General features: G+C 37.6%; 1 protein-coding gene across 1 annotated transcript in view; it reads right to left on the bottom strand.

The window, feature by feature from the left end:
- The window catches only part of IL4R (interleukin 4 receptor), a 52,870-nt gene extending 39,972 nt beyond the window's left edge, over nt 1–12,898 (bottom strand). Inside the window, exon 1 of the mRNA XM_051988265.1 lies at nt 12,733–12,898. The gene's annotated coding sequence lies outside the window, so the exon portion shown is untranslated. The remainder of the gene's footprint in view (nt 1–12,732) is intronic.
- Between the last annotated feature and the right edge of the window lie 357 nt (nt 12,899–13,255).

Raw genomic sequence — 13,255 nt, 5'->3', positions numbered from 1 at the left:
GCCTAGCTGTACCTGATCTAAAATTATATTATAAAGCAGCAGTCACCAAAACCATTTGGTATTGGCTAAGAAATAGATTAGTGGATCAGTGGAAAAGGCTAGGCTCACAAGACAGAATAGTCAACTATAGCAATCTAGTGTTTGACAAACCCAAAGCCCCTAACTTCTGGGAAAAGAATTCAATATTTGATAAAAACTGCTGGGATAATTGGAAATTAGTATGGCAGAAATTAGGCATGGACCCACACTTAACACCATATACCAAGATAAGATCAAAATGGGTCTATGACCTAGGCATAAAGAACGAGACTATAAATAAATTAGAGGAACATAGAATAGTTTATCTCTCAGACTTGTGGAGGAGAAAGAAATTTGTGACCAAAGATGAACTAGAGACCATTACTGACCACAGAATAGAAAATTTCGATTACATCAAATTAAAAAGCCTTGGTACAAATAGTTCAACAAATATGGTTTTATCAATGAAGATGAAATTAAAAAAATTTTTTTACTTTGCTACTGCCCTCTGAAGATCACTAGGTCTTTCCATCTGACTTAGAACTGGTCTCCTATCTGTGTTGTCCACCCCACCCTTCCATATTAAATAGTAAGTTATCTTACCTTCTATTTGTATTCCCAGCATCTAGCACAATGCTTTGCACAAAGTAAACATTAAGAGGGGCAAAGAAAATCTGGTCATCAGAGTATATTATGGGTCACTGGAGCAGAAAGAAGAAATAGATGAAGTATGGATTCCAAGCCTAGCATAGGGGATATTATGTAGGAATAATGGGCAACTTCAGTTATTCAGATATCTGTTGGGGTTCTTTTCAAAGGGAGAGCAACTAATATCTTTTTGTAGCAAACAAGGTAGGAAGTAGGCAAGGAGGAATTCTAGTTTGGGTGTGATTCTCAGAAAATTAGAAAAACTGGTTTCTGAGGGTGGAAATGTTGGTAACCCTAAGGGTGGGCGGGTGACCACTCCCTCAAAGTTTGTGATAAAGGAGAGGAAATATGAATATAGTCTGATGTACCCCAGATTTCGGAGAGATGGACTTTGGTTTGCCATGGGATGAAAGAAGCCTTAGAATGAAATCCTGAAGATACAAAAAAAAGGGAAAACCACAGCATGTCACAATTGGTCAGTTGCTTTGTTTGGTCCCAATAGGCAAAAAAGGGAACAATTCATGGAAGCAGTACTATGGATAACCTAGATTTAATATGTCATTTTCTTAAATTCTCATCAGGTAGCTCCCACTCCCTGTTCCCAGTCTACTTATCACTTTCATTGCAGTGATGTGCTTAAATATGTAAAGCTAACTTTGATTACTTCATTCTTTCAATCCCCAAACTCTACTGATTTTTATTTTGAAATATCTCTTGTATGTATCTATCTTTTCCCTTTTACTACGTTAGTATACATCTTCAAAACTGAATGATTGCAAAGGTCTCTTAATCTGGTGTCCTCTTTAGAGGCTTCCTTTTCCCATCCACACTGCATATCACGGTCGTGCCTTTTTTCTTTTTTTTTCTTTCTTTCTCTCTTTCCTTCCTTCCTTCTTTTTCCTCCTTCTTTCCCTCCCTAACACATGGCAACAAATCAGGGATTGATTGTTTTCTTGGGTTTTAGGCTTTAAAAAGTGATGGAGAAGATGGTAAGAATGAAAATTGAAATCAGGAATATTTGGCATACATTCCTGATCCCTCTTCACTTCACTTTCTTTCCTTCCTTCCTTCTTTCTTCTCTCCCTCCCTCCTTCCTTTCCTCTTCGTTTCCTCCCTCCTTCTCTCTCTCTCTCTCTCTTCTCTCTCTCTCTCTCTCTCTCTCTCTCTCTCTCTTTATTTCTCTCTCTCTCTCTCTCTCTCTCTCTTTCTCTCTCTCTCTCTCAATTGAGGTTAAGTGACTTCTCTACGACCATATAGCTAACAAGTGTCAAGTGTTTGAGGCCATATTTGAACTCCAGGGTTGACACTCTATCTATAGTACCAACTAGCTGTTCCACTTTTCTTTCAAAAATGTTTTCAGACACAGCCAGGTGGCTCAGTGAATAGAGCACCAGCCCTGGAGTCAAGAAGACCCGAGTTCAAATCTGATCTCAGTTGTGGGACCCTGGGCAAGTCACTTAACCCCAATTGCTTCAGGGGGGAAAAAGTTTTTATTTCCACTGTCTTGCTAAAGAAAAAAAAGTCTTCAATGATTTTTTTTTTCCCCTTTAACTGCATTGTCTGCCTCCTGATTGCAACATTTTTAAGTTAAGATATACTTTCCTGATCCCTCTTTACTTCCACTTTAGTTGTTAAACTTTTACCAACCCACCACTTCCTTTAAGAAATGTTAGTTACATTGAAACAAGCGTTCTCTCTGTTTTAGTTAGAATAGCGTCTGGTCCTCAGCATAGCTGTCCTATTCTGTCTTAACTTTCACTATTAGCATTCCTTTCAACCTGGAACATCCTTCCTTAACTCTCTAAAGGAGCATAAAAGCATAGTTGGTCTTTCAGGACCAGCTCAAAGTTCCCTCTTCTATAAAGCCTTCTCGGATTGTTCTAATTCTCAAGGATATCCTTTTCCTTAAACCTTTCTAATATTTAGTGTGTTCAACATAAATGCTTTATATGTGATCATGTTTTATTTGCTTTTGCTTTGCATTTTTTCTTCCTAATAGAGCATAACTTCCTTGAGATTAGGAACAACCTGACAAGGGAGAAGCATGGTATGAGAGCAGAAAGAAAATCAGACTTAAAACCAAAATGCAATTTAACTCATTTCAACAAACATTCTAAAGCACCTACCATGTGTTAGGCACTGTGCTAAAAGATATAGAGACAACAATGAAATAGTTCCTTCTCTTAAGGAGGAGTCCTGGCTGAGTCACTAACTTGTTATATGATCCAGAATAAGTTATTTTACCTCTATGGGTGTCAGTTTCATCAATTGTCAAATCAGTACAATAATGCCTACTCTACCTCTGTAATAAGGTTTTTTTTTTTTTTTTTTTTTAATCATGGTCAAAGGATATATCATGGAATCATATGTGCTTTGTAAATGACAAAGTGCTACAAACATATATGAGACTGTTATTTTCCGAAGGGCCTTTGATTTTTTTCTGTCCTTGAAGTCTTCCATCCTCAGAACTGTACAAATAGAACTCCCTGATCCAAAAAAGGTTCTCTAAATAAAGTAACTGAACTTTTCTCAAATTTTCATAGGCCTTATTAGTGTAAAGGTTTTAATAGGAGAGAATTTTTTTTGTTTGTTTGCTGTTTCTTTCTCCTTATTTTTTCCTTATTTTGTATGATTTAAAAGTATTATACATATATAACCTATATCAGATTACTTGCTGTCTTGGGTGAAGGAGGTAAAGAAGGGAAGGAGAAAAAAAATTGAAACATAAAATCTAAAAAAAAAAAGAATGTTGAAAATTATCTTTACATGTATTTAGAAAAATAAAATAGTATTCAGGGGGAAAAAAGAGATCTCCAAATTGGAAGTTTGTAAAGGATCTATGTTTTCCTACTGAGGGGACTCCCCTTGTAAGGAATACCCCCTATGACTTAACAGGTAAATCCTGAAGAGTTGTTGAGGCCCCCAGAAGTTAAGTGACTTGCCAGGATCATTAATCTGCTAAATGTCAAAGACTGGATTAGATCCTAGTTCTTGGAGACTTCAAGCTCAGCATATTCTTCACTGGGTGACACTATTTATAAAATTAAGCTTGTATTAATATAAATCTAAACTTCCTGAATTGTAGTTGTCAGTGTTTATCTTATCTCCCAGTCAGACTAAGTTCCTAAAGGACAGGCAGGGGATATGTCTTATCAAAATGTTGAGTATTTCTCACAACTTGAGATAGTCCTTTACACACAATAGGGATTTATCAAATGTTTTATAAATAAATAAACAGCATGAAAATGGATATTCGTGAAGACTCCATACTGTACTAATGTGATCACAGGCATATTTCCTTTCTATAGGGGAGGGAAAACAGAGAGAAGGCTGGAAAACTAAACTAAATAATCTCAAAATTCCTTTCAGCTCTAAAACCCATAACGTTAGAACCATAAGATACCTAATAACTACCTATGATCAAAAAAATTATAGATCATCCATTAAAGTGTCTACTTATTGATGGACAACAAAAAAATGTCTTTGGTAGGAAAATTCAACTGACAGGCTCCCTCTCATTTCTCCAAAGCATCAAAGGAGAGGGCCTTAGTGTGCTACTGGGGTGGAGAAAATCCATCACCCAGTGACCAGTCAAGTCATCCAGCACTTATTGGGTATCTACTATGTACCAAGAAGAATTTACTATGTACCAGATACTCTTGTCAAGCACTAGATACACAAAGAAAGGCCAAAAAATCAGTCTCTATTCTCAAGGAGCTCACAGTCTGAGGCAGGAAGACAACATGAAAACAACCCCAAACAAGATATAGACAGGATAAACTGGAGATGATCTCAGAGAGAAAGCACTAAGGTAAAGGCAGAAGAAAAAGGCTTCTTTTAGCAGGCAGAACTTTCTCTGAAACTTGAAGGAAGCCAGAAGGCAGAGATGAAGAGAGTGAGAGTTTCAGGAATGAGACATAGTAGTGAAAATGCACAGAATTGGAAGATAAGCCTTTCATGTGAGAGGAGCAGCAAGGTGATAAGTGTGACTAGATTGCAGAATCTAGGAGACGAGGTGTAAGAAGACTGGAAAGGTAGACAGGGGGCAAGATAATGAAGGGTTTTACAAGTCAAAGAGAGGATCTTAATTCTATCCTACATCCTTAATTTTGTCCTAGCTACAGTGTACAGTGTACAATTAGATAGGTCAGTCTTAGCTGCTCCTGATCTCAGGACAACCTTCCAGTAATTCAATGACCTAACCACAGCTTGGTTTGATAGCCTAGGTCATACTTTCCATATGGCCATGCCTCTCTAAAAAAGCACTAAACAAAAGAAAACTTTAAACAAGACTAAATTTTCTCCCCAGTAGTAGTAGAGACCTGGAATTTTCCAGACCATCTGACCTTGGGAATGATTTCATTACCTAAGAATGTAGCTTTAGGACCAGGATCATTATATACTTCAACAATAATACTATATGATGATCAATTCTGATGGACCTGGCCATCTTCAGCAATGAGATGAACCAAATCAGTTCCAAGGGAGCAGTAATGAACTGAACCAGATACACTCAGGGAAAGAACTCTGGGAGATGACTAAGAACCATTACATTGAATTCCCAATCCCTATATTTTTGCCTGCAGGCATATTTTTTAAAAATTTCCTTCACAAGCTAATTGTACAATATTTCAGAGTCCGATTCTTTTTGTATAGCAAAATAGCGGTTTGGACATGTAAACTTATTTTGTATTTAATGTATATTTTAATATATTTAACACATACTGGTCATCCTACCATCTAGGGGAGGGGGTGGGGGGAAGGAGGCGAAAATTGGAACAAAAGATTTGGCAATTGTCAATGCTGTAAAATTACCCATGCATATAACTTGTAAATAAAAAGCTATTAAAAAAAGAAAAGAAATAACAATATAACAATAGATATGGTCAATCTAAGGGAATAGAGGCATGGAAATTGTCTCAAATAAAGAGCACTGTCTACTTTGTCAAAAAAAAAAAAAAAGAATGTGGCTTTTAGGAATGATTTATATAACTTAAAGAATAAGTGTGAAAGAAAAGGAATTGGGCTTTATTCCACCAAGCTATTCTTCAAGGACGTTTGATTTGTCATTCAAAAGCTATTCTGCACATGTACTCAAACAATAAGCATTTCTTATTTTCATGAAAGAAGAAAGGAGGTCATTGTTAGCCCCCAATACCATACTTCTCACCAATCATGTTGACCCTAAATGCAATATGTCATTTAACCTGCTCTGTTCTTTGTTCTGTACTTCCCAATTCCACCTCTAACAGTTTTCTCTATAAATTTACCTGTTTGCTCCTTGCTCTTTGCTATCTTCCTCTTTTGGAATTAGCATTTTAATTATAATAAAACTCCACCTCTTGACTTAAACACCGCCAAAGCCTTTAAATTCTTTTGAGACACCTGTGACTAGAATTCCAATATTCTAGTGTTCCCCTGAATCCCAACACACTCTCCACCACCTTTTTTGACTTTGATGGAGAAGATTGGAGCAGAAAATAAAGATGATTGGAAGAAAAGGGGGTTGAAAAAGGGGAAGATAAAGCAGAGAATGAGAATAGGAAGCTTGAAAGTGCACTGAAATGAAACTCCTCTTTCCTTGGAAACTGGAGGTAGAGAAAAAAGATTATTTTTTGGAGAACTCACATAGGGTAAGTGCTCACATGGTGGTCAGAAAAAGCAATATAAGGATACTTTCAAGGTCTCAAGAACTTTAGAATTGATTGCATGACATGGAAGACACTGGCACAGGACTACCCAGCACGATGCGTTCTCATCAAAGAAGGTGCTGGACTCCATGAGCAAAGCAGAATTAAATTAGCTCGGAAGAAATGCAAGATGCACAAATTTAGAGTCCCTTCCAAATGTTCATAGGGACTATTTGTGTCCAACCTATGGCAGAGCATTCCAAGCTCCTATTGGTCTAATCAGCCAGAGTCACAATGTAACTCGACTCTAAAATGGTAATGTCATTTTGGTCTTCTTTGGGAACGAAGGTCAACAACCATTAGTAGATTTTGTACCTGTCGGAATCAATTAAGCTCTCTGAAATCTATTTTCCTTTTGTTAAATGTGAGCAATAATATTTATACAACTAACTTAACATGGGTTATTGTAAGGAAAATGTCTTGGAAACTGTAAAGTACATCATAAAGGAAAGATGGTGTGGAGCAGTATAGAAAAAATGCTGAATTTCAATTCAGAAGTTCTAGGTTCAAATCCTAGCACTGTTACTTACTTAGAATTTCAGACCCCACTGTCCTCTCCAGTTAAATAAAGAGACTGGACTTTTTGACTTCTGGGATCCTTTCCCTCTAAATTGTTGAACCTATGATGACCTGTTATCATAACATGGTTAATTGCATATTAGAGCCCCCTTTCATAGACTGCTTCACTTTTTACAAGCCACTGCCTTCACAATACTCTCTGAAGTAAGTTTATAATGATTTACATTCTTATTCATTTTTAAAATGCCAGAAAGAAGAACAGCATTCCTCATTCTGACCTATCCTGTACACAATTGAAAGAGGCAGCAAAAGAACTTCATTAAGAATATTGGCTGCCTAGGATCTAATCTCAGCTTTTCAACTACCAGTTTTTTTGACTATGCAAGTTACTTAGCTTCTCTGAAACTCAGCTCCCTAGTCTACAAAGTGGAGACAATAATACATACCAATCTTACTAGGCTTCTTCCAGGATCTCATAAGTTAATGCACAGACTGTTTAGTGGCTAAATAAAGCATTACAAATGTTTGTGGCAGGTCTTTTTGGAGTAGTCAGAAATTGGAAATTGAGTGGGTACCCATCAATTAGAGAATAGCTGAATAAATTGTCATATATGAATATTATGGAATATTATTGTTCAGTAAGAAATGACCAGCAGGAGATTTCAGAAAGGCCTGGAGAGACTTACGTGAACTGATGCTGAGTGAAATGAGTAGGACCAGGAGATCATTATATACTTCAACAACAATACTATATGATGATCAATTCTGATGGATGCCCTCTTCAACAGTGAGATGAACCAAAGCAGCTCCAATAGAGCAGTAATGAATTGAACTAGCTACACCCAGCGAAAAAACTCTGGGAGATGACTAAGAACTACTACATAGAATTCCCAATTCCTAGATTTTTGTCCGCCTGCATTTTTTATTTCCTTCACAAGCTAATAGTATACTATTTCAAACTCTGATTCTTTTTATACAGCAAAATAACTGTTAGGATATGTATGCTTATATTGTATTTAATTTATACTTTAACATACTTAACATGTATTGGTCAACCTGCCATTGGGGGAGGGGATAGGGGGAAGGAGGGGAAAAATTGGAACAAAAGATTTGGCAATTGTCAATGCTGTAAAATTACAAACGTGCATATAACTTGTAAATAAAAAGTTATAATTAAAAAAAAATAAAGATATGCAAGAAAAATAAATAAATAAAGCACTAGACCCCAGTTGATAAATGATCAAAAGATATGAACAGACAGTTTTCATATGAAGAAATGAAAGCTATCTATAGACATATAAAGAAGGGTTCTAAATCACCTTTGATTAGAAGATTGAAAATTAAAACAACTCTGAGATACAACCTCATACCTATCAGATTGGCTATGATGACAAGAAAAGATAATGATAAAAGTTGGAGAGGACATGGGGAAATTGGGGCACTAATACACTTTTGGCGGATTTGTGAACTGATACAACCATTCTGGAGAACAATTTGAGAGTATACTCAAAAGGCAACCAAACTGTGCATACCTTCTACTACTAGATGTGCATCCTAAAGAGAGCATAAAAAAGGGGAAACGATCTATGTACAAAAAAATTTATAGCAGCTCTTTTTGTGGTGGCAAAATATTGGAAATTAGGGGGATGCTCATAATATATACCATTAGTATATAGAATATATATGTATATATTATTATATACATATATTGTACATATATACACACATATATAATATACACATTATACATATAATATATTAGTATATATAGTAATAAGAAATGATGGAACAGACAGATTTCAGAAAAATCTGCAACGGATGCAAAGTGAAGTTGAACAGAACCAGGAAAACATTGTACATGGTATCAGCAACATTGTGTGATCAACCATGAATGATTCAGCTCTTCTCAGCAACACAATGATACAAGACAAGGATGAAGGATTCAGGAAGGAAAATACTATCTATATCTAGATAAAGAACTGATGGACTCTGAATGCAGATTGAAGTTTTTTTTTTTTTTTCACTTACTTTTCCTTTCTCATGTTTTTTTCCTTGTGATTTGTTTCCTCTTTCACAACTATGACTAATATGGAAATATCTTTTACATGATAGCATATGTATAAATTATATCAAATTGTCTACCATGTTCAGAAAAAGAGGGGAGGAAAGGAGGAAGAAATATTTGGAATTCAAAATCTTGTAAAAATGAATGCTAAAAATCATCTTGATGTGTAATTGGGGAAAAAATGAAATACTACTAAAAATAATAAAACACTAGATAGATAAATGTGAGCTAATAAAAATGTTAAAAAAAAAAAAAGAAAAGAAAAGAAAAAAACTTCTGAGAGCTTAAAACATCAGTTCCCTTTGATGTCCATTATCCTGGTGAGGTAAGTATTAAGTTGATGTGATTTTTCACAGACCTTCCTCTGCTGTGACCCAATTTTCCTTCACACATTCCTACTGCTAGTTTGAAATTCACTATTTCTGTGAACATATCCTAGTCTTTCCTAGAAATGGACAGTTTCAAAAAATAAGAGAAGTTACATCAGTATTAATTTACTCATTTATACTCCATCTTTTTTATTGAAGAAGCAGGTTTACCAAAGTTTTATTATGTTATAGTTACTCTGGTTATCATTGTTACATTAGATGGTCAACAATAGAACATTTTAAAAAGAAAACTTAGAAAAACTTGAATCCTTCCCATTCACTGACTAAACTTGTATGAAGTCAAATTGTAGGTCAAAGGCTGCTGTGACATGGTAGAAGTCAAAAAGCCTCGATGCTCTTTATTTGCCAGAACCTCAGTGAATTCTGAGGTCAAGTCCAAGTGCTTTCACTACTTTATACAAAGCTTCTCTCTAGAAGACCCAGTGGATTTTATTGGTTGTCATGAAGGTTGAATTAGGGGACCTGAGTTTGAATTGTGATTCTACAATTTAATATGACTAAGAATGAGTTACTTCTCTCTGGGGGGAAAAACCCCAGGGTTGAGGGAGGGGAAGGAAGAGGGAGGTGGTTGGATTTGGTGATCTTTAAATTCATCTAATTCTATGAATCTATGCTCTCTAGAGATAGTTCCACAGATTTCAAAGCAACATGGTGTTTTCCTGTAAAGGACACAATGTCTGTTGTCCTGTCAAAACAGTACAACTTGTCCAGCACTAAGTATAACACAGATGTCTTCCATTCATAAGAATGAGGACCTTAAATATAAAGATTTAGGCTACATTGGGTCATCTGCTATTTACATTCAATCTGAGTGGATTAGGATACTAATAATGACCAAACCGGGCTTGGCCTAGGACCTATTGGTGGCCAATTAAAATCAGATTGATTTTGGTTTAAAACCTGGTCTTTAAGAAAGAAGTCTAGCCAGAGAATATCAAGATATCTTGGAAAGGTTCAGAGGTGCAAAAGAGAAAAACTAGCCTGGAATTGGTCAGTTAAAAGACCTTTCCTTCCTTCCTTCATCCCTTCCTTTCCATTTTTTTTCTTCCTTCACTTTCCTCTTTCTATTTTCTATTTTCTCTCCCTCTCTCCTTTCCTTCCTACTTTTCTCCTTCCCTTTCTCCCTCTTTTTCTCCCTCTGTCCACATAAGATATCATACCCTTACCTTCAGAATACAACTAGTAATCAGATCTGGACTTTCTGACTCCAAATCCAGAACATTTTCCATCATGTCATGGCAGCCTCTGACTTGGAATGTGACTTTACACAAATTTAGTCAATTAATCAATATGAATTTATTAGGTATCTATGTGCTAGGTATCATGCTAGGCATTTGGAGATACCAAGACAAAAATAAAATAGTTACTGCCTTTAAAAAATTTATGTTCTATTTAGAAGAGATGGACCCAGTCAGTCCTAGTCAATCAACTAGTACTTATTAAGTGCCTATTAAGTTCAGACACTGATCCAAAAGTCGGAGATACAAAGAAAAAAACAGCCCCTACTTCCAACAGCTTCAGAGTCTAATGGGAGAGACAATATGCAAATAATTATGTAAAAACAGGACACATACAGGATAAACGAAGGTTCTCAGGAAAAGCACAGAGACTGGAGGATTAGGAAAGGCTTTTTACAGAAAATGAGTCTTTAGTTGAGCACTTACAATTCTGTTACCTGCTGAAATCCAATTAGTTGTATGTCCCAAATTCAGAGTTTCAGTTTGTTAATTAGATTAGTCTGCTACTTTACAATTTACTATGATTTTAATTGTGCTATAAAATGCATTGGGCCTTCTGGAGAGAAGCTTTGTATAAAGTAGTAAAAGCATTGGGTCTTGACTTTAGAACTCACTGAAGTTAAGGCAAATTAAGAGAAGCATGTTGCCAATATTAGTTCATTTTTGTGTTGCAAAATCACTCCCCAGAAATTAAACTATTATCATAGCAAGACAAAAAACAAAACAAACTGGGAACACATTATCAAGTGAACCATTAGTAGGCCAATATGTTAAGGAGATCAGAGAGAAAGAAAGGATCTAAATACCCCAAATACCCGCTCTTATTATTTGGTGACAAAGAAAAAGAAAGTAAAGGGGTGCTTGTCAACTGAGAAATAGCTGAACAAAGTTTGGCATATGGATGTAATGGAATACTATTGTGATGTAAGAAACTGGGAACTGATATGGAGTGGGGTAAGCAGAACCAGAAGGATTTATACAATACAACAACACAACTAAAATGAACAAACTTTGAAGGACTCTGATCATGATTTCAAATATGACTGATTCCCAATGACTAATGATAGAAAATACTATCTATTCTCCTGTCTCTTGCTAGTGAGGTGACAGACTAAATATTTTTGGACATGGCCAATATGTGAATCTGTTTGGCTTAACTACATATATTAGTTAAAAGGATTTGGTTTTTTCCCTCCCCCTTTTTTTTTCCAAGAGGAGATAGGTGGGGAAAAAAATGTTTAACTGAAAAAAAAAAACTAATGTTTTAACACGGGGGGAGAAATGATGCCAAACCACTTTGAGAAAGCTCTGTGAATCTAGGAACCTTCATCTCACTTTTTTCTAAAGGTTTTCTAGAAAATTATGGATTACACAGCTGAGGCATGACATTCTGTGCCTTAACTTGAAGTCAGTCATTTTCACTTCAGGTTGGGTAATCCGGGACAACCCTAATTTTGTTGCTTACAAATTGGTCAATCCAGAGCAAATCACTTCCTCTCTTTTGATCTCAAAGGCTTCCTTTAGCAGTCCATGAGTCTGTGCTACTGGCAGTGCTAGCCTTTATCTCAGTTATTACTATTTATTACTATTTATAGATCAGTCCCTGGAAGGCTTGTCCCTTTCGGAGCACTACTGAGCACACGTCGGTAAGCGCTTCAGAAAAAGTCCCGGGTAAATGCCCAGTTGACGTCTTAGGTCTATGCTGTGGATCCTAGGAATAGGATATTAAGGCTGTGCCACACGCACTCCCAGAGAGAGGGATGCCGTGGGGGTAATGGGAAGAGGGCTGATTGTGGGGTCGCAACGGCTCGTGTCAGAGAAGTGCCTCGGACTCGTCGGGCACACCTCCTACCATCCACCCTGGAGAATCACAGGTGCCAAGCGCGATCACACTTTCTGGGGCTGATCATCCCCTTCCCAATTCCTTCCCCTCCAGCCCGCCTTCCTGGGACTGCTCCCTGCCCAATACCCTTCGTGGAACTCCTTTAGAATAAGGGCTTACGTATAGGGCATTGAAACCTGTGCCCTTCTTCCAAGGGGGCAACAGAAGACTAGTCTTGTTTCCCAACAATTCTAAAGACCTATGGAGAAACAAAACAAAAAGCAAAACGATTCTCATCCCTTCCTCTCCCATTCCCCCACGGCCAAGGTTCCCCAGGACTCACCGCTATCAAAGCTCACTCGGGAGCCCCAAAGCTGGACTTTGCGGCCAGCCCATTGATCTCTTCCAAACAGCCAGGGCACAGCCGGTGCGGGAAACCCAAGGAGCTGGGAAAATTTCTTCATCTGTTACGTTTCGGTCCCCTGCTCCCTTCCCCCCATAAAATACCTTTTCACCCCCTTCTTAAAACAACAGAAGCCGGCGCTTCCTCCTTCCCCCCAACTCCACCGCAGCTCCCGGGGAGCACATTTGCATGCCCAGCCTACTCAGTTACCTCGGACAAATGAACTGGCCGAGTCCACCCCCTCCCGGTCTCGGCTCATCCGGCTTCCCAGCAGTGACGTTGCCTCCCCCGCTCCGAGCCCCAGCCAAGGACCGGAGAACACTAGCTTTCCGCTTTTCTCTTCCTCTTTTCCAAAGATCTCTGGACTCTATTACGGTCGGGGGCGGAGGTGGGGTTGGGGAGATGGGGGTGGGATCGAGGAGGAGGCGGGGCAGAACTTTGTGGGTGCGGCTCCGCCTTTCCA

This window comes from Antechinus flavipes, chromosome 1 (genome assembly GCF_016432865.1).
Source record: "Antechinus flavipes isolate AdamAnt ecotype Samford, QLD, Australia chromosome 1, AdamAnt_v2, whole genome shotgun sequence".
In the NCBI taxonomy this organism is placed as follows: domain Eukaryota; kingdom Metazoa; phylum Chordata; class Mammalia; order Dasyuromorphia; family Dasyuridae; genus Antechinus; species Antechinus flavipes.
Note: the sequence above shows the minus strand (reverse complement) of the source record. Positions and strands in the feature narration are given on the sequence as shown.